At 38.6% G+C, this 21,193-nt stretch overlaps 1 long non-coding RNA gene across 2 annotated transcripts in view; it reads left to right on the forward strand.

The window, feature by feature from the left end:
* Nucleotides 1-21,193, forward strand: part of LOC119625867 (uncharacterized) — a 178,941-nt gene that overhangs the window by 15,390 nt on the left and 142,358 nt on the right. The gene's annotated exons all lie outside the window — the stretch shown is intronic.

Here is a 21,193-nt window from a genome sequence, read left to right on the forward strand (position 1 = left end):
CCATTCGATTTAGCTCAGATTTATTTTTTCACATGGTATTTAAAACTCATATCCTCTAAGAATGAAGTAAATTATTCTTATTTTCTACATATTTCCAGTGCATTTCCAGAAATCACTAACTTCTGACATTATCAGAACTTTGGATGAAATAAACACAGGCTTTTGAATGAAGTAAATATTGTCTATCACCAGTTAAAATTCTTTTCCAATACTATTCTTTAATGATTCTATAAAGACTCTACACAGAATCTTTCCAACACTATTACTCAATACATTCTCCAGAATGCTGTGTTAATATACTTACAAAGTGTTGAATCTTTAAATTACTGTTCTCAATGGATAAAACTGACTGATAAAAGCACATTTATAAATGTCAGTTGCCATATGGTTTACACTTTTGCTAATGATCAATCACAAGATTAAATCAATCATTGGACAAATACTGTTATAAAACTGTGAAATGTTTACGCCAACTCTCTTCTTCTCTCCCCGAGTAATATCACTAATTTGTGCCTATATTTACGAACATTTAACCCATACCTCCTTTCCTGCTGTAAGATTCAAATTCACCAATTGCATTTAGAGTGACCACCTATTACTTGGCCAACATATTCATTTGAAAAGAACATTTATTGAATCAGCATATATAAAATATCTCTTTGATTTAATTAATAGGCATTGTGTATTCCTTGCCAAAAATATGTTCTCAACTAAAATATACCCTATGATCATCAACTCACAGAGTTGTTGCTGATTATTCATAATTGTGCAATGAACTATCTTGCAGAATAAACAACCTCGATAGTTCTTATTTTGAAAAACTTTAAAACGTTCAGACTAGTAATTACATTGAATAATAGCTTAATTTAAATTGTAAAAGACCTCTAGTGGATTGTTTATTTCATTTACACTGTGTGATATGTTTTATACAGAAAGAAGTTATACATACTCATGAATCAATATGTACAATGAAGAATTAATATTGAAAACAAATGGGTTTTATTCTACTTTTAAAAAAACTGTTGAAATTGAGCCCAGCCTTACCCCTGCCACTTGTTGCAACTTCCATACTTCATATGTACACCACCTCTTTCCTTGACCCTTGAAAGACATCATGTGTTTTTCACCTGAGAATGATGTAAATATGAACACTCTGATATTTACATTTTGTCGGAAGGTTTTATTTATGTATTTATCTTGTGAATTGCTGATGTATTATCAGTATGGCATCCAATTGTCTTTCTTAACTATGAATCACTTTTCAGTTGTGAATTTGTTATCTGTAAATCACAAACTATCCTTGTTGCCTGGGCTTAAATAAAAAGCCCAAGATGCATACCTGACTGATCACTATATTCCATCCCCTAGACTACATAGCTTGATTCAAGAATAGACATCAACTAAAACTAGTCCAGTCTCAATAGGGTAATGCAAATTAAAACAACAATGAGATACCACTACACACTTATTAGAACGGTACAATCCCAAACACTGACAAGGACAAGTGCTGGCCAGGATGTGAAGTAACAGCAACTCATTCATTTACATAGAAATGAAAAAAGGTATGCCCATTTTGGGCAACAGTCTTGCAGATCCTTAAGAAGCTAAACATAGTATTACCATATGATCCAGCAATTACTCTTGTTGGTACTTCTCCAAATGATTTGAAAACGTATGTCCACACAAACCTGCACACACGCATTTCCAGTGACTTTATTCATAATTGCCCAAACTTGGAAGCATTCAGGATATCCTTCAATAGGTGGATGAAAAAACAAACTGTGGTATATCCATGCAACAAAATAATACCAGTGTAATAACAGTGATAAAAACAAGCAAGCAAGCCCTCAAGCCATACGGAAAGGAACTTTAAGTACCTATTGCTAGGTGAAAGAAGCCAATCTGTAAAGATGACACACTGTATGATTCCAACTATACGACATTCAGGGAAAAGGAAAACTCGAGAGACAGTAAAAACATCACTAGTGGCCAGGACTTTGGCAGGAGGGAGGAAATGCTGAATAGGTGGAGCACAGAAATTTTGGAACAATATTCTGTATGATACTGTAATGGTGAATATATGATATTACATATTTGTCAAAACACATACAAACTCTACAACACAGAAGGTGAGCTCTAATATAAACTATGGACTTTAGTTTATCATGCTATATCAATACTGGTTCATCAGTTGTAACAAATGTACCACATCAGTGCAAGATATTAATAAGGAAAACTGTGTATGGAGGGGTTGAGAATCTTTGGGAGCTGTCAGTATTCACTGCTCAATTTTTCGAAAAACCTAAAAGGGCTCTAAAAATAAAGTCTATTAATTAAAAAACAACTGGTTGAATGAATCATAGTTCCAAAAATTCTGTTGGTGTTACTTGGAAAGAAAATCACAGGAAAGACTTCTCAGGGACTATCACATGAAGAAAGCCTGCCCATAAATAAACCCAATATCAGATAAATTGAGGTGAATAACAGGAAAAGAGTGAGAAAGAGAAATCGAATCTTGCGTATTCTCTTCCCTCTGAAGGGAAACTGTGCTTGAATCCAGTGCTACCTCTAAGCCTTTCAATGTACAGCTACCTCTAAGTCAACAGAATGCCTTTAGGTCAGAATGAGTTGGGTTTTCTGCAACCAAAGGACTCCTGAATAATACAGTTCTATAGGTACAGATAAATGTTGCAGTGCTAATTTTATTTTTTTTAATAATTTATTTTATTTTCTTTTTTTTTTTTTTTTTTTTTTTTTGAGATGGAGTCTCACTCTGTCGCCCAGGCTGGAGTGCAGTGGCGCAATCTCGGCTCACTGCAAGCTCCGCCTCCCGGGTTCACGCCATTCTCCTACCTCAGCCTCCCCAGTAGCTGGGACTACAGGCGCCCGCCACTGCGCCCGGCTAATTTTTTTCTATTTTTTAGTAGAGACGGGGTTTCACCATGGTCTCGATCTCCTGACCTTGTGATCCACCCGCCTCGGCCTCCCAAAGTGCTGGGATTACAGGCGTGAGCCACCGCGCCCGGCCTATTTTATTTTCTAAGTTGATGGAGATGGAGTGCTAGTTTTAAATTACCGGTTAGAAACACAGCTAATTTCTAGAGTGGAGAAGGGAACATTTCCAAGTAATGTTGGTAATAGACCCCCAGAAATTCAGTTAAAGACAATGAAACAGATTTTATTTAAGTAGTGTTATTAGCACTGGGTATGGAAGAGCTCTAGACAGTCAATGGAATTCCCGCAGTGGCTACTATGGAACAAGTGAAGTCAACAGGTGGGTGTTGACAATGAGCAGGAAAGGCTCCCAAAGTCAGCATTCACAGCTTCTCTATTTCATTTACTGGACATCTCTGTAAGTATTTCTTTGAACAAAGGATGTTCAGTCAAGACAAAGTTTGAAAGACACTAGATTTGGAACATGGGTAACTACCAAGTTCAGGTCTTGCTCAGTTCTGGACCTCCAAGAGAACCATGGAGCAGGAACTGAAACACATAAATGATAACCTGGCAATTGAATTTAGTGGGCATTTATTATTACAACAGATCAATTGGCTGCATCACAATAACCAGCCAAGTTTCTCAGGAGAAACAATAAGCCTCTGCGGGGGTAGAGAGAGCTTAGCACCTTGGAAGATGCATTCTGATGTCTTAACACAATACAAAAAAGGGAGAAGACATCTACACAGAAGTGTGATGAGAGCATGGACAGGGTGAGACTGACCTCAGTGTGTACCTTTATAAACCAGGGTTCTGTTTGTATAAAGAATCTCTCACGATGGTCTTTCCAAATTGCTGCTTCTGTGTAATACTCTGTATTCCATAACACTTCCTGGAATAAAGGAATGGATGAATGGTGCCCCCTGGAGTTGTTCTATCCAGTGACCCTGCTGCTGTCACACTAACACGAGTACTTCAGTCCCCATATTATCAGCTATTTCAGGTGGGCATTTATGTCTCAATGCCATAATGTTAAAATGACTTCCTGCCAAAGTCATGCTCCCAATCACCTTGGGTCCCCTCGGAATCCAAGATTATCTTCCAGTCTAGTTTCAACTCCTTATTTCCCACCTCAGGTTTTCTCAAGGCAATTTCTTAAAAGTTCAATTTAATTTAATTTTTATATTAAGTTTCATTCCTGATCACCAAAACCCTTGCTTTTGGACAAACATTTATGTGTCTATTGAAAGACTTGCATACAGCTATAGTAATGTAATAATGATGATGACAAACATTATAAAAATCAACATTTATTGTTGTACCACACTGTACTTAAAGATTTTGAAATACATCATCCCATTCCAGGAGCTTCTCATTTCTAAATGAAACGTTGACTTCTCTAAGGTGTCCAGAGGATTCCTCCTCCAAATAACTGTCTATTTATCAGGTACAATTGGCAATTCCGCCAACTGGGATTCCTGCTGCTAATGTGGTTTCCCATATTGCTGTGTAGGAAGTAATCGTGACATCAGCTTCTGAACCAGCCATGGAAATAGCAGATCTCACACACACCTACTCTCTGCAAATCATCATGGACAGTTTTCCTCTTTCATGTTTGTAAAAGGGGGAGCAGATGATTTATGTTACTTGAGGGGGTGGAGATAAAAATTCTCCACCTATTTCTTGCACATCACAGCCACAGAAAAGATTTCAAGAAAGATTTGAAGCAGAAATGAATAATTTTGGACTCAGCTCTTGCCTCTACTGCTCTCTCAGGAAGGGTGCATAATAATGTATTTTCTTTTCATCTCAGAACACTGGCAAATGTGTCAGGGAATGAGGATTAATTCATTTCTGAAAAAAATCTTTTTAGTCATAAGAAACATGGAAAGCAATTTTTATGAGCATTCTGAATGATTTTTTTGATGTCAATAGTATTTAAGATAAAAAATGGCAAATTAAAGCTCTACTTTCTTTTTAATTAGTGATGTTTAAAGGCCAATGTAGTTTTTAGAGCAGCATCTGTACTTTGATAAATGACATCCTTCAAAGAATAGTTTCTGATAGACTGAACTACATATTAATTTTGTTACAGAATTTCTTTCTTACCAACACTTTTATGTGATCATGAACACGCTTCTTCACCATTATGACTAAAAAATAATCCACATCGTAGCTCATTTTTCATCTGTAAGATTTTTGGCTTTTGAGGTACTTATTTGAAAACTAAATAAGATTTCATTGAAGCCTCAAAAGAAACAGTTCTGCCTGTTAGTATCTACATACTTAAACTTCATGACATCATATACAAGTTCAAACACATGTTTCTTTACAGACTCTAATATTTTTACTGTTACGTGGAAACAATGTCATGTTATATTTATAGCAAAATGCCTAGACATGGTCAGAGGCTCCTGTTAAATGAGACATAAGACTGTTACTTTATGCAAGGGGGATGTGGTTGGGCAATGTCAAACAAATCAGAACCAATCATGGGGCAACAAGATGGGTATTTTTTAAGACTTTATTTTTTAGAACAATTTTAGGTTCAGAGTAAAATTGAGATAAAGGTACAGAGATTTCCCATATATACTCTGCTAGTACACATGCACACTCTCCCCCACTATCAACACCCCCTCCCCACCCACCGCCCAGAGTGGTGCCTTTGTTACAATTAATAAACCTACGTTGATAACATCATTATCACCAGAGTCCATAGTTTATATTAGGGTTTACCCTTGGCGTTATTCATTCTATGAGTTTGGACAAATGTATAATGACATAAATTCACTGTTGTAGTATTATACTGAGTAATTTCATTGCCCTAAAAATCCTCAGTGCTCCACCTATTCATCCCTTCCTCCCCCAAACCCTTGGCAACCACTGATCTTTTTGCCATCTCCATAATTTTACTGGTTATTTCTTTTGACTGGCTATAGTGGGTTCACCACGTGAAGGGTAAAGCCAGCTCGCTTCCAGTGGACATGACTCACCAGTTTTCAAACGATAAAATTCTAAAATTCTAACTATATTTTTGCTTGAGAGAATTTTTAAAATTCAAATGGTATATATAAAGTGAGAGTATTTTGATATATTTAAGTCGCTCACTATTTTAAATTTGCATGGTTCCATTTATAAAAATGTGGCTCCACTGGTGCCCAACACATGGAAGATTCTCTCACAGATAAATCTGACTTTTTGCTGTAGCTGTACCCATTCATGTTCTGTGACACTCATCTCTTTGCCCACTTCACGAAAGAGAAGTAAAGACTGTTTGTACTAGAATAAATTATCTATATTGTCCTTGCCCCTTACTAAGTAATATTTAATTTATCCTTTTGGCATTGGGTCTACCATGTGAGATCCAAACAGAAGAGATTCCAAACTTTTATTCCTGTGCTTCTAAACAGAGAACACAGACGGACATTCCATCTATAAGAGCAACTCTTTATAGTTCCTGTTTCACACTGCTGTATCAAAGAATGACTTTAGTCCTATGCATTCAGAATGCATCTTAAACAGGCATAAAGAATAATGTAATTGTACATTTAAAAATAACTACAAGAGTATAACTGGATTGTTTGAAACACAAATGATAAATGCTTGAGGTGACGGATACCCCATTTACCCTGATGTGATTATTACACATCGTATACCTTTATTGAAATATCCCATATACTCCATAAGCATAAACACTTACTATGTACCCACAAAAAATAAAAATTAAAAATAAATAAAATAGGCGTAAAGAATGATTGAACACTAAGACATTTTGCTCTGGCATGTTTTGTTTGTTTGTTTTTTCCAGAGATAGGGCCTTGCTCTGATGCCTAGGCTGGAGTGCAGTGGCACAATCATAGCCCACTGAAGCCTTGAACCCTGGGCTCAGGCAATCCTTCTGCCTCAGCCTCCTGAGTCCTTTAAAATATTTTGTGAGCTAGCAAGAAAGAACTTTGGAGTTTACATAATCTGGGGCTACATGCACGAGCCACCATACCCAGCTAATGTTTTTAGAGACATGGTTTCCAACTCCTGGCCTCAAGTAATCCTCCCACCTTGGCCTCCAGAGTCCTTTGGAGTAGTTTTGAGCAAGTGACAAAGTACTTTAGAGATTACATAATCTAGTCCATTCTGTTTTATAATGGAAGATCCTTAGTCCCAAGGGAGTAAACCTAATTGTCCCCTCAAATTTCTAATCATGTAAGCGACAGTCCAGTCTACTGAATCCTTAATTACACATGGTTCACAACATAAGTATAATTTTGCCTACTTGTTTATTAACTTATCATCCCCATATGATGTTCAGTGAGAGTTGCAGTAGACAAAGGACAGACTCATTTCCAATTATTTTCGTCCAGATCTTCCTATCTGGAATAAGATCACCTGGGTTTGTAATCTAGCTCTGCCACTTACTAGCTGAACAGGTTACTTAACCTTATCATTATCTTTTTCTGTAAATTTAAAATGGAAAATTTAGTACCAATCTCTTAGGGATGTATGTTGAAATGCATAGCAGAGAGAGGGTTTAATAAATTTTAGCCACGGTGATCAGTATTAGCATTATCCAGCCAATCTATTTCTAAATAAATAGTCCATAGTAGAATTTTCATCAGATCTTTTCCGTCTTGTATGTAACCTGCTGGTCTTCATTTCTTTACTTCTCTGGAACAAAAAATGTAATCTGAAAAAATATTATAACATATGTCTAAACTGCATCGTCCTAAGCAATATATCTTCTAAGGGATGTGGACGGGAATCCAATTGCATACCATCCAAAAAAACTCATGCAAGGGAATTAAGTATCTAGTATAATAAAGGAAACACACCTAAAAAGAAATGATCAGAATATTTCTCTCCTGACTTGACACTGATTTTTGTCAAATGGTTTATGAGTTCTCTAGGAAACTTCTTGCAAATTTTTGTATTGGTGACTATAATGTTCACTCTCCAATGGAAATACTATATCAACACTACTATAAGAAATGACAAAGCCATTGTTTATTGTTCTAAAAAGTAGAGTTTTAGAACCCTCTAGGGAAACTATCTTCTGTAGAAAGTGATGTTCATGAAAACTTTTAGCATTGATTCAATAAAAAAAAAGCATCTATTTGCAAAAGTAATAGACTAAACGTGAAATTGTTAACCAATTGATATCTGCAAATGGAAATGAGAATAATTGTCAATCTGTACTCCCCAGTACAGATCTCTTCGGGTCACCACAAAGTAAATTTTGTTGGCATAATGTTACTTTTCCCATACTTTGCACCATGCCTCAAATCATAGCATATTATTATTTATATGTAATATATATATACAATACAACACACACACTTGCCAAAAGAAGTAAAATTGCTGGGAGTTTTCTGTTTGTTTGTGTTCATTCAACTCTGCATTCACATACAAAAGCTTCCTAGGATTGTGTACCAAATTATTAGTATCAACTCTCTTAAAATTTGAAGAATGTTTTTACTAAACAATTTACTTATTTCCATTGCTCACAGGCATTCTAGAATAGAGCTTTAGAGCACAGGGTTCTGGGTTCTGGCTCTAGGTTCTACTGGAATTCAACTACTTTTTAGATCTAAGCCTCAGTTTTCTGAAATTTAAAGAGAGGGCAGAAATAACATAGATGTGGCAAAACTGCTTGGCATAGATGCCTGGAATATAACTAAGCACATACAATATATGTGTGTACATGTGCATGTGTGTCTGTGTATATTGTATACATGCATGCCTTTTATTTCTGTTTTCAATTTTTTAGGTAATGCTGAAATTGTATTTGTTCAGAAAAAGTCAGTTTTTTGTAACATTAGTACAAACCAGCTCTTTTTCCTGGCTTCCATTCTCCTTGGCCTTTCAGATTTTGAGAGCTTTTTTTTTTTTTTTTTTTCCCACAGTAGGCATTTAATAAATACGTATTGCAATGATTTCGACTCTTTTCTTATTTAGGAATATCTGAATCTTCCCTTCCTCTCCCTTGGAGACCATATTTATTTATTTTTACTTTTATACCTGATGGTCCTGATTCTTCTGTTACTTATTTATATCTGGGAATCTGCCTCCTTTTCTAGTTCAGTGAAATTCTATTGCTGTAATGCGGTGTTTCCTGGCCTCTGCACTACTGATACTTGATGCTGGATACTCCCTGGTTGTTGGGGTTTTGTTTTGCTTTGCAGGATATTTAGCAGCATCCTTGATCTCTACCCAGTAGATGCCAGTAGCACGCTCCAACCCGTTATAACATCCGGCATTGTCTCCAGACATTATTAAGTAAATATTCTCTGAAAAAATTGCCTCAGGTTGAGAACCACTACTGCAATGTATTGGTTGACACACACACTTTAGAGTTAGAAAGTCACATAGTTTAAGTCTTGATTCAGTCCTATCACCTGATTTTGACAATAGTAGGCATTTAATAATAACTTGTTAAATAAAGGCTGAAAACTATGATAACCACTTAACATTTCCAATCCTCAGTTTCCTGATTTGTGATATAGGAATAACAAAACACCTATTTTTAGAGAGATGCTTGAATGGTCCTAAGTGGGATTTAGTGAAACCTTGTAGTTCAGCTGCTGTGTTTCATTTGGGTATCTGAAGTGGATATGAAAATAGGATTAAACTTGTAAGAGTTTACCTAGGGGAAATGTCCATGTGAAGGACAATGGAAGGGACTTATGGAAGTCTAGAAGAGCAGAGCCATCAGGAAGCAAGCCTGACTCCAAGGAAAGCGAGGAGGAAAGGAAGATTGGATACAAGTGTCCTGAATTGCCATGCAATATAAAGAAGTTTCAGCAAGGCTGAAGGGGAATCCTGGAGCAATGATCAACCATCAGAGGAGTCCTTCCTGCCTTGGAATCCCTGCCATGATCCCACCTCCACTGGGAGTTGTCCGTGAGAGACCTGGCCCTAGTGCAAAGAGGGTAACAGATCGCAGAGCGAGGCAGCTGGGGCCCTTCCTCAGTTATGCTCCTTGTGGTGGAGGTCTGCTGAGTGCTTGCTGGTGTCTGACAGCTACCTCACACAGTGCTTAAAACAGATTGGGACATTATTATGATAATTAATATTATCATCTTTGTTATGATTACTAGTATAATTCATATGAAAACCTCACCCTATACCAGACCCTAAACCCATAGCCATCTTCTCAAATTCTTTATTACATGTTATCGACAACACATTTTTTACATTCGTTAGACATCTCTATTTGGAAATCTACTAGGAATCCTGAAATTAACATGTCCAAAACAACATAACCTCATTTCCCCCTACCTTGGCCCAACTTTTTCCTTCCCATTCATCACCAGCTCAGTAATGGGCTCCATCATCCACTCAGTTGCTCAGACAAAAACTCCTGGAGTCATTTTTGACTCCTCTTTTTCACATACTGTGTCTGATCCCTAAGCAAATCTTGTCACTTGGCCTTTAAAATATATCCTGAATCCAACTATATGTTTCTTTTTCTTGTTTTGTCCTTCATTCCGACTGGCAATCATCATTTCTCTCTCTTTCTTCTCCAGAATAAAAAGTTGCATGAAGGAATAATAAATGATTAAACAGCAGGGGCCTAAGGTCTAACATCATTGCCTAGGTCAGAGGTTGACAGACTTTTTCTTTAAAAGTTAGACAGTAAACAGTTTAAGCTTTGCCAGCCAACAGGCTACATCAAAACTATTATGTAGGTACTTCTATAACCATTTATAGGGGAACCATTACAAAATGTAAAAAATCATTCTAAGCTCTCAAGTAATGAGCTAGATTTTGCTCACGTGCCACAGTTTACCAAATACTTACCTAAACTATCATCTCTCAACAATCGGGTTACCTTTCTCACTTCTTATTCTCCAACAATACTCTTTGTAGGAGAGCCAGAATAATGATTCTTTTATAATAAGATTTCATTTCATTCTGTTTCCCTAAACCTTCCTATAGATTCTGGTAATAATTGTTATAAGATTCAAAATTCTTCCCTGGACCCATAAGGCCCTACATGATGTGTCTCCCACTTCACTTCATCTCTCTGACATCATTTCCCACCACATCACCTCTTGATTTTTGTCTGTCCTGCAGCCACACGGGTTCTGGGGTACTTTGAATGCCACTCACATGTTCAGCCTCAGGGCCTTTGCACTGGTGTCTTCCTCTGCTGTTCCCTGACGCACCACCTGGCTGCTCTCTCACATCACATACCCCTCTGCAAAAATCTCACCTTCTTGGAGAATCCTCCCATTGAGAGGTGACAACGTGCTAGTAGCCGTCACTCTCGGTGCCTCCTCGGCCTCAGCGTCCACTCTGGCAGCGCTTGAAGGGCCCTTCAGCCAGCCACGGCACTGTGGGAGCCCATCTCCGGGCTGGCTGAGGCCAGAGCCGGCTCCCTCTGCTTGCGGGGAGGTGCGGAGGAAGAGGCGCAGGCGGCAACCGGGGAGCTAGCGGACCAGCGCGAGTTCCGGGTGGGCGTGGGCTGGGCGGGCTCTGCACTCTGAGCTGCCCTGGCCGGTGCCGCCGCCCAGGGGCAGTGAGGGGCTTAGCACCCGGGCCAGCACCCGGGCCAGGTTGCGCCACGTCCCCCAGCAGTGCTGGCCTGCCAGAGCTGCACTCGAATTCTTGCCGGGCCTCAGCTGCCTCCCAGCGGGGCGGGGCTGGGGACCTGCAGCCCGCCATGTCCGAGCCCCCGCTGTCCGAGTCCCCCTCCGTGGTGGGCTCCCGCAGGGCCTGAGCATTCCGGACAGGTGCCGCCCCCTGCTCCGTGGCGCCTGGTCCCATCGACTGCCCAAGGACTGAGGAGTGCAGGTGCACTCCTAAATCCCCTGTGTGGGATCTACTAGGTGAAGCCAGCTGGTCTCTTGGGGACTTGGAGAACTTTTCTGTCTAGCACACTATGTCTCGCTAAAGGATTGTAAACGCACCAATCAGCATTCTGTGTCTAGCTCAGGGTTTGTAAATACACCAATCACTACTCTGTGTTTAGCTTAAGGTTTGTAAATACACCAATCAGTACTCTGTATCTAGCTAACCTAGTGGGGACTTGGAGAACTTTTCTGTCTAGCACACTGAGTCTAGCTAAAGGATTGTAAATGCACCAATCAGCATTCTGTGTCTAGCTCAGGGTTTGTAAATACACCAATCAGTACTCTGTGTTTAGCTCAAGCTTTGTAAATACACCAATCAGTACTCTGTATCTAGCTAACCTAGTGGGGACTTGGAGAACTTTTCTGTCTAGCACTCTGTGTCTAGCTAAAGGATTGTAAAGGCACCACTCAGTGCTGTGTCTAGCTAATCTAGTGGGGTCTTGGAGAACTTTTATGTCTAGCTAGAGGATTGTAAATGCACCAATCAGCACTCTGTGTCTAGCTCAGGGATTGGATCAGCGCTCTGTCAAAATGGACCAATCAGCTCTCTGTAAAACAGACCAAGCAGCTATCTGTAAAATAGACCAATCAGCTCTCTGTAAAATGGACCAATCAACAGGATGTGGGTGGGGCCAGATAAGAGAATAAAAGCAGGCTGTGCAACCGAGTCAGGTCCCTGTCTGTGCTGTGGAAGCTTTGTTGTTTTGCTGTTTTACAAAATCTTGCTACTGCTAACTCTTTGTATCCCTGCTGCCTTTTTGAACTGTAACACACACTGTGAGGGTCAGCGGCTTCATTCTTGAAGTCAGCAAGACCAAGAACCCACCAATTCTGGACACATCATGAAAACCCTAACTTGAATATCACTTGTCTGTCACCGTCTCTCCTCTTACTCTTCATCATGTCCCTCCATTGCACTTATCATTGCTGGGTTACTTGCTTATTTGTTGGCAGGCAGTTTTTCTCTTCCACTAGGATGTTGGCTGAAAAATAGTTGATGGGGTTCACGGGAGGTCTCCATGCCAAGAAGAGTTCCTGATACTGAGTATAAAAAACTTGATTTTTTAAAGTAAACAAACAAGTAGGGTTTAATGTCGTTTTGAATTATTTATTGCATTGTCTAGATTAATCCCAAGCACCTTAAGTTTTGAATCGTGTATTTCATTGTCTTCTATTCTGTTACTCTTATGTCTTACACATGATCTGTGCTAAATGTTTACAACCATTAAATACGTATGACATATGTTATATGGATTTACTGTTAAAGCACATTTTCTTTTTTGTCAAAAGAAAAAAGTCTTTTTTTATAATAAAACTAGTGCACACTGACAAGTAGAGAAAAAGTATAGCAATAAGGTACATAAAAATTGAAAATTCTCTAAAATCTCACTTCTAAGAGATAATCAGTGAATGAATTTTTTTTTTTTCTTTTTTGAGGCAGAGTCTTGCTCTGTCGTCCAGGTGAGAGTGTAGTGGCATTATCTCGGCTCACTGCAACCTCTGCCTCCTAGGGTTCAAGTTCTTCTGTCTCAGTCTCCTGAGTAGCTGGGACAACAGGTGTGTGCCATACGCCTGGCTAATTTTTATATTTTTAGTAGAGACGGGGTTTCCCCATGATGGCCAGGTTGGTCTCGACCTCCTGACCTCAGGTTATCTGCCTGTCTCTGCCTCCCAAAGTGCTGGGATTACAGGTGTGAGCCATCGCGCCTGGCCGATATATTTCTTTAGTGTTGTGTTTCTGTGCACGTATTGCTTTCTTTTCTTTTAATAAAAATAAGGTAACACGCGCCGGGCGCGGTGGCGCAAGCCTGTAATCCCAGCACTTTGGGAGGCCGAGACGGGCGGATCACGAGGTCAGGAGATCGAGACCATCCTGGCTAACACGGTGAAACCCCGTCTCTACTAAAAAATACAAAAAACTAGCCGGGCGAGGTGGCGGGCGCCTGTAGTCCCAGCTACTCGGGAGGCTGAGGCAGGAGAATGTCGGAAACCCGGGAGGCGGAGCTTGCAGTGAGCTGAGATCCGGCCACAGCACTCCAGCCTGGGCGACAGAGCGACGACTCCGTCTCAAAAAAAAAAAAAAAAAAAAAAATAAGGTAACACGCTCCATAATCCTTTAACGGCTTATGGACTTCTTAAATTCAGATAATGCTAGGTTTTTAATATCTTTTCATGCCAGGAACTTATAATTTGAGACTTGGCTTTTGAAAAATATGTGAGAAAATATAGAAAATCCATTAATTAGGATACTTTAGGATTAAATTATTGTAGAAGTGACAAGTATAGGATTTTTAGTGAGCAAGAGATGGCATTTGGGGGCCTAAATGCATAAGCATTGAAGTATAGATGGAGTTGAGAGAAAAATGTCATCTGTAGGTTAACAGGCTACCTAAAAGATACAGATTAACTATCTGAATTCTACAAGAATAAGAATGAGATCAAGCAGTATAATAAAGGAAGAAGTAGCAAAATTACAACAGAGCAGTGAAATGGATATGCTTTCTGGCAATAATTGTGAAAGGTCTGGTAATGAGAAAGTAGGAACAGCTAGTGGCTGCCACATAAAGAGAAAATAAATGAGATTAAATAGCTCAAGTTATAGCGTGATGACTTCTTTAACAATCCGGAAAAGGTTTTGAGGAACATTTAACCATAGACAGATATTTTATGTGCAAAATTAAGGTTAGAAAACTTATTTTCTTTTTAATGTGAAGTTATACATTTCAAATGCAATGTTACTGCCTTTTATAACCTAAATTATTATTACTAGTATTATCTTTTTCCAGAGCTCTTGAGTTTAGTTAGAGCTGCCAAACATTCTCACATGATAGAAGTGATGTATTAAAAAGTAAAGTAATAGAAAAGGAGTTTTGCTGTTTTTTTTTTTATAAAGGGGCTGTTCAAATGGAATAGTTTCTTGCTTATATGGGACTATAAGAGTTTGCAGTAACCAGTCTTCATGGTGTGCTTTTTCTTTAAACTTCCAATTGCTTTATGCTCAGGTATTGAGTTTCTACGTGGATTTCCTCCCTGTACAGCTGAGATGCTGAGAGATTCTAGTGTAATCCTTTGAGCCAAATGCTATTGTTGCTAAGGCAGGATTTACAACATACATATAACTCCTATTTGGGATGTGGCTGTTTATTTTATTTATTTTCCCCTGGCTGGTGGAGACCTCTGGGGAACATTCTGAGTCTGTTTAAATGAAGGCATGCTTAGCATGTGTGGAATCACGCATCATCCTTTTCAGCACAGACTTATCAAATATTACTTTATACTTTATTACAAGAATCAAGATACGTATTTTCTCAGTTTTTACACTGAGAAAATATCATTTTACAATGATCTCTCATCACCTTTCTTCCCGATATTTACATACATATGGTCAAAAAGGCAGGATCTGTACAAGTTCATCCACCTCTTAAAAAAGCTTAGTGGTCCTGATAATCAGCAATGATAGGAATAAATGCCTTTCCGATGTCTTCGAAAAGAACTCGCTTAGAGACCATAGATTTCATTTCGTATTGTCACTTAGACTCTCATTAGTATGTCCCTTTATCCATCAACTTCTTTGATATGCCATGACAACAGAAAAATTTACAGCAACCCTTTAGTTGAATCACAATGTATTCAAATTCACTGCAGGCATTTCATTTAGAGCTCTTATCAAAATGCCTCGGAAACAGAACTGTCTCTACCCGACACCCAAATTTTGCAAATCCCATTACCTTACTAATGGCATTTTATATCTGTAAATCTTTTTAGCCTTTTCAAAGCACTTTCAGATTTATTTATTTATTCGTTCAACTCAATGAGATCATATGACATGCTAAACACAGAATTGGGGACAGAAGAAATAGGAAAGTACGGTCCAGCCTAACAGGCACCTAACCAGCTAAAGCTGGGGGCAGAACTGCTGAACTGTGGTATTGACGATTCTCCAAGTGTGCTCCCAGATCAGCAGCATCAACATTTTAAGAAATACGTTTCATGAACATAAAGATGGTAACAATAGACACTGGGGACTACTAAAGAGGGTAGAGGGGGAGCAGGGCAAGGGCTGAAAAACTATTGGGTGCCATGTTCACTACTTGGGTGATGGGATCATTTGTATCCCAAACCACAGCATCATGCCATATATCCATGTAACAAACCTGTACGTATACCCCCTGAATCTAAAGTAGAAGTTGAAATTATAAAAGTTAAAAATGAAAACATAAATTCTAGAAAAAACACAGAAGCATATAAAATAATTTTGGAAAGTTGCATGGGTATCTCACATGCCTGGATGAGAATATTCAGCATTGGTAATATTAAACCAAGCTAAATTTCTGCACATATGCAAGTTGTTCCCCATCAGAAAAAAAGTGTTGATGAAGATAGATGAGGGGAAACTTGCACTTGCAGATATTCCATCGTGATTACGTACTAATCAACAGAACGGACAAGAACTGGTGGGGGAAATAGAAAAGTCACTGATGGGCCGGGCGGTGGCTCACGCCTGTTATCCCAGCACTTTGGGAGGCTGAGGCAGGTGGGTCACGAGGCTAGGAGATGGAGACCATCCTCTAACATGGTGAAACCCCGTCTCTACTAAAAATACAAAAAATTAGCCAGTCGTGGTGTTAGCGGTGGCTCACGCTTGTAGTCCCAGCTACTCGGGAGTCTGAGGCAGGAGAATGGCATGAACCCAGGAGGCGGAGCTTGCAGTGAGCCGAGATCGCGCCACTGCACTCCAGCCTGGGCTACAGAGTGAGATTCCGTCTCAAAAAACAAACAAACAAACAAAAACAAAACAAAACAAACAAAAAATCACTGATGAATCTACATAGATAGTAACGCTGCATTATAGCATTATATATATTGATATATCTAAATAAATAAGTGAATACATGTGGTAGTTACACCAGATACATATTTGTTACTTATATGATGCAAACATTAGTTATATTCAATAGCATTTTACTTTGTGAGATTATGACGTTTATTAAACAAAGTTTGTGAAGCTGGGGAAAAAAAAAACAAAGGAAAAAAATGTGTTAGAAAGGCACTCTTACACCCCACCCAGAGTAGTGGAATCAGAGACTTGGGGAAAAGTGGCTTGGGAGCCAGCTATCTATGTGTAATAAGCTCCCAGGTTTCTCTAAAGCTCATAAAAGTTTGAGAAACACTGCGTTATATATTAATAGTAAGAATATTTTTCAAAGTGAACACTGGAACAATTTGCTCAGGTATGGGGCTCCCTTTAAAAACTGGATCATGTAGTTACAATGGCTAAACAACCAAAAGCTTTCAACTGAGGTGATTTTGCCCTGGAGGGGACTTTTGGCAATGTCCGGAGACATTTTTGATTGTCATGACTGGGGGAGTAAGTCATGCATTTAAAAAGCAGAGGCCAGAGATGCTGCCAGACATCCTACAATGTACAAGACAGCTCCCAAACACAAAAGAATTATCTGGACCAAAATGTCAAGATTACCAAATTTAAGAAACCCTGAAATAGAAGTAAAAGAGGTTGTGAGAGCAGAAAAGAAGAAGTGATTCATTTCTAAGGGAGTCATGCAAAAACCTAAAAAGAAATCGCAAGGAGGTGGTGATCTGGCTGTACACGAAAGGACTAGAAGATTTCTGACCAGATTAGAGAAGGTAGTGGAAGGTGGGTGTAGGGAGAGTGGAAGAATGGGAAGTTGAGATTGGAATTCTAGGTTGAGAAGACTACCTGCTGTAAATAAAGCAAGGGAAGTAATAACAGATGTGATTCCAACTCTGTTAGCCAATCACACCTCCCCACTCCACCTCCTTCAAATATATCCCTGGACCACTTTTTCCCCTCTTTCCATGGGGACAATGTCTTTTGTGAATTTATCTATGTCAATTTTTTCTTGTTTAATTAAAGATTCAGTCTATGCATCCATTTCTATACCATCATTGCCTTATAATTCTAAGTCATTTTGCTATGTCTCAAAATACTTGCATATTTTATCTCATTTGAGGACAAATAGTATGAGACAATAGTTGAGGCGTGTGAGACCTGGATTCAAAATCAGATTTAGCCTGGATATGAATCCTGGGCCTATTGAACTTGGGAATATGATTTGTGATGAGGATCAAATAAACTGATACTTGTAAAGGAACTAACACAGTGCCTGGAACATAGGACAAACTTAATATATGTGAACTCCTATTAATAAAATACTCATATTATATTTTGCACCAGTGCTATTAGGCAAATAACAAATGTTCCTATTATTGACCTGTGAAGGCGCTGAAGCTCTGAGAGTATCAGCAACTGATCCTGGATGACCAAACACATTTTTGTGAGACTAGAACCCGGGTCTCTTGCTGGTTTGAGGTTTTGACTTTTACCCCATGGAGCCAGGCACAAGTAATATTCATCATACAAATTTAAACAAAGATTTGAAACTAAGGCAATTTAAAAGTCTACCCTTTAATTAAGGAATGGACTTTATGCATTCAGGTTAGGATGTATATATGTCACTACTTGGTAATGCCAAAATGATAGTAGGGAATGGGGACGTTTTATACTGGGGGAAGTTGCTTAGATACGGTCATTTCATTAACACTGCTTGAGCTTCGGCTTGTGTCCAGCGGTGTGGAGGTATAGCAGATACAGAGGTATCCTCAAGGAATTTATAGTCTGGCTCAACACAATATGTCAGATTTAGACAAAGGATAGATACTATGGGAACCCACCCAGGAAATGATCATCAAATCTGCCTGAACATGTTGGTCTGGTCGGAATAGGTGTTCCAAGGGAGTTAATCCTGAACTTAAGAAAGAGCTAACTGCATGAAGAAGCGGTGTGTGGGCTGGGATCCCATTCAGACCTACTCATCTTCAGTCCTTCTCTGTGTACTTCTCAAAGATGTACAGATGCAAGATGTGGGCCTAAAATCCCCAATTTCCCCTTCAAGTCCATACTTGTCACAAATTTCATAAATTAAAAGGCAAGACTGGTGACCCTAGTGTATAAATTCATTTGAATGTCTCTGTCTAAGTCAGCACAAGCAACTTTCAAAATATGTTCTGATTTTGCATTCATTTGTGTAAAGTTTGTAAAGTGAAAAAGAATAAATTTTCACCTTAGTAAATAAATATTCGTAGTGAATACGTTCTGTTCACAACTAAGTAACATATATGATCTGAGGTTTACAATCACTTTAAATATTTGTTTTACATAAAAGAGTAGCAAAATGTCCACAGGACAAGGAAAGAAGGAAACTTGATTCTAGTCTGATGTCTCTAAAGAACTGAGTGACCTTGAGCCAGTCACTTCCTCTTCTGGGTCGCATCGTTCCCTTTTATAAAAGAAGGAATTAATAACTTATTAATATTCTCTCATATGCTTTATTATACAAGACAATTCCAATTATATAGAATTAGACACAACATTTAAAGATCCCAGAAACATACAAAGAGTTAATTCTTGTTCTCTCTCTCTCTTTCTCTCTCTTCCTCTCTCTGTCCCCATTCCTTTTATTTTCAAATCAAATCCTCATCCAAGCATATATATTTTTAATAATGTATTAGAAAAAATGTTGGGTATCTGAATATTATGACTACTTAGAATTTTTCTATACTGTATTAATTTTATAAAGTGTCTATCGTAAAATACTTATTTCTCAATCTAACTTTTTCTTGTTCAAAACAGAGGCTCAGCAGAGGCATTATAATAGAATAGCAAATGGAGTTTATCTTATTGTAACGCATATGCACATGCACACATCGACACTTATTCACATGCACACACACCACCACTGGCTGCTAAACATAGACAAAAGGCAATAGGCACATTTTTCATGTGCGTAATTGTCACCATAATAGGATTGTATTTGAAAGACAATGTAAAATGTCATGTCTGAGTGGTGACTCAGCTCCTGTCGATCTAGATTTATTTTTATAGAAAGAGCAAATGGAAATCAAGATGAAATGTTTGAGCAAAACTTATTGCTCTCTAGAAATCACTCAAACAATGGTTTAATCTTATCCTCTATTTCAACTGCTCTCAAATTATTTTATGTCTCCATTCTCAGCTTGTCTAGTAGACCGAATGCCGAAGCAAAGAGTCTCCAGAAAGGAGGGATAACTAATTTCTGACTTCTAAATATTGAACGCTGACAAATTTTCAAACTATATCCCACATCTTCTTATATTTTCACCTTTATATCTTCCCAGAAGTATGGCCTTTGAAGAGAATGACAGTCAGAAAAGGGATTAAGTGGCACATTTCTTTCAGACGACTGATGCTCCTGTGAGTAAGAGACTATACAGTGCAATATAAATCAGCTGTTGATTTGAGTTATGGGAAGGAGTTGGTCTTGTTTATATATCTTAGATATCAATAAAGTGGTCAAAAGGAGGCCATCAAAGTCAGCATTAGAGTGATAATATACTTGCACAGTCTCGTCTCCAGCCTCATGCTATGTGCTTGCCTTTTCACAAAAAAAAAATAGGAAAACAAACCACACATAAAAGCTCTGAAGTTACAGAGTCTCCCACATTTCTTCCCTTCTCAGCCATCAATCCTTTCCCCAGCCCTCACAGTAGGAGCCCTGGGAAGACATCCAGGCACCTAACAAAGGAACCAGAAGGAGTTTTACATTTAAGGCAGACAACTACAGAATTCACTGAAAAGGCTGAAACAGAACAATTCAAGAGAGTTCCAGACTCAACCACAGAGAAATCCTCATTTTAGTTTTCACAGAAAGTTGCATTGAGGTAAAAAAGAATGAAAGATACAGGGAGAGGAAAAGCATGCATATTTCTTTGATACCCTAGACTTACTCCCCGAGGCTAGATAACGAGGGTAGAAATTGTGGCTGAGAACTATGACCCATTAAACTGTATAGCAATAAATACTGGAAAACGGCCCAGAACAATGTGTCCTAATCTTTGAGTTTACCAGTAACACTTCCTAATCACTTTTTAAAAAATTGAGCTCATCTTTCTTACTTAATTGATTTAAATTCATATATTTAAAGAAAGACACTATATCATTACTATAAAAGCAAAACCAATATACCTGGCATATTAAAGATAACTTCCAAAGTGATGTCAATGAAAGGAAAATGGTACTAGGAGAGTCTACCTCACACAAAAGTGTGGAAACTGCAGGCTCGTTATTTAAAAAGAGGTGAGCGTGAATTACAGAAGTGCTGAAGACCTGAATGGTAGGACTAGACCGACACTATCCCCTCCCAACAATGATGTGCTGGTCCACGTTTAACAGCTATCTGAGACGAAGAGGCTGACTTGTAGAAATTTCTGATTTTTGTGTGTAGATCTTTCCACCACGGATAATTTCAAGCTATTGAGGTAGCATCACTGGATATGGATGGGAGGAGATGCAAACAGCCTGCTCTTGTAAGCATCTAAGAGGCAACCCA

Source organism: Chlorocebus sabaeus, chromosome 22, assembly GCF_047675955.1.
Source record: "Chlorocebus sabaeus isolate Y175 chromosome 22, mChlSab1.0.hap1, whole genome shotgun sequence".
Lineage (NCBI taxonomy): Eukaryota > Metazoa > Chordata > Mammalia > Primates > Cercopithecidae > Chlorocebus > Chlorocebus sabaeus.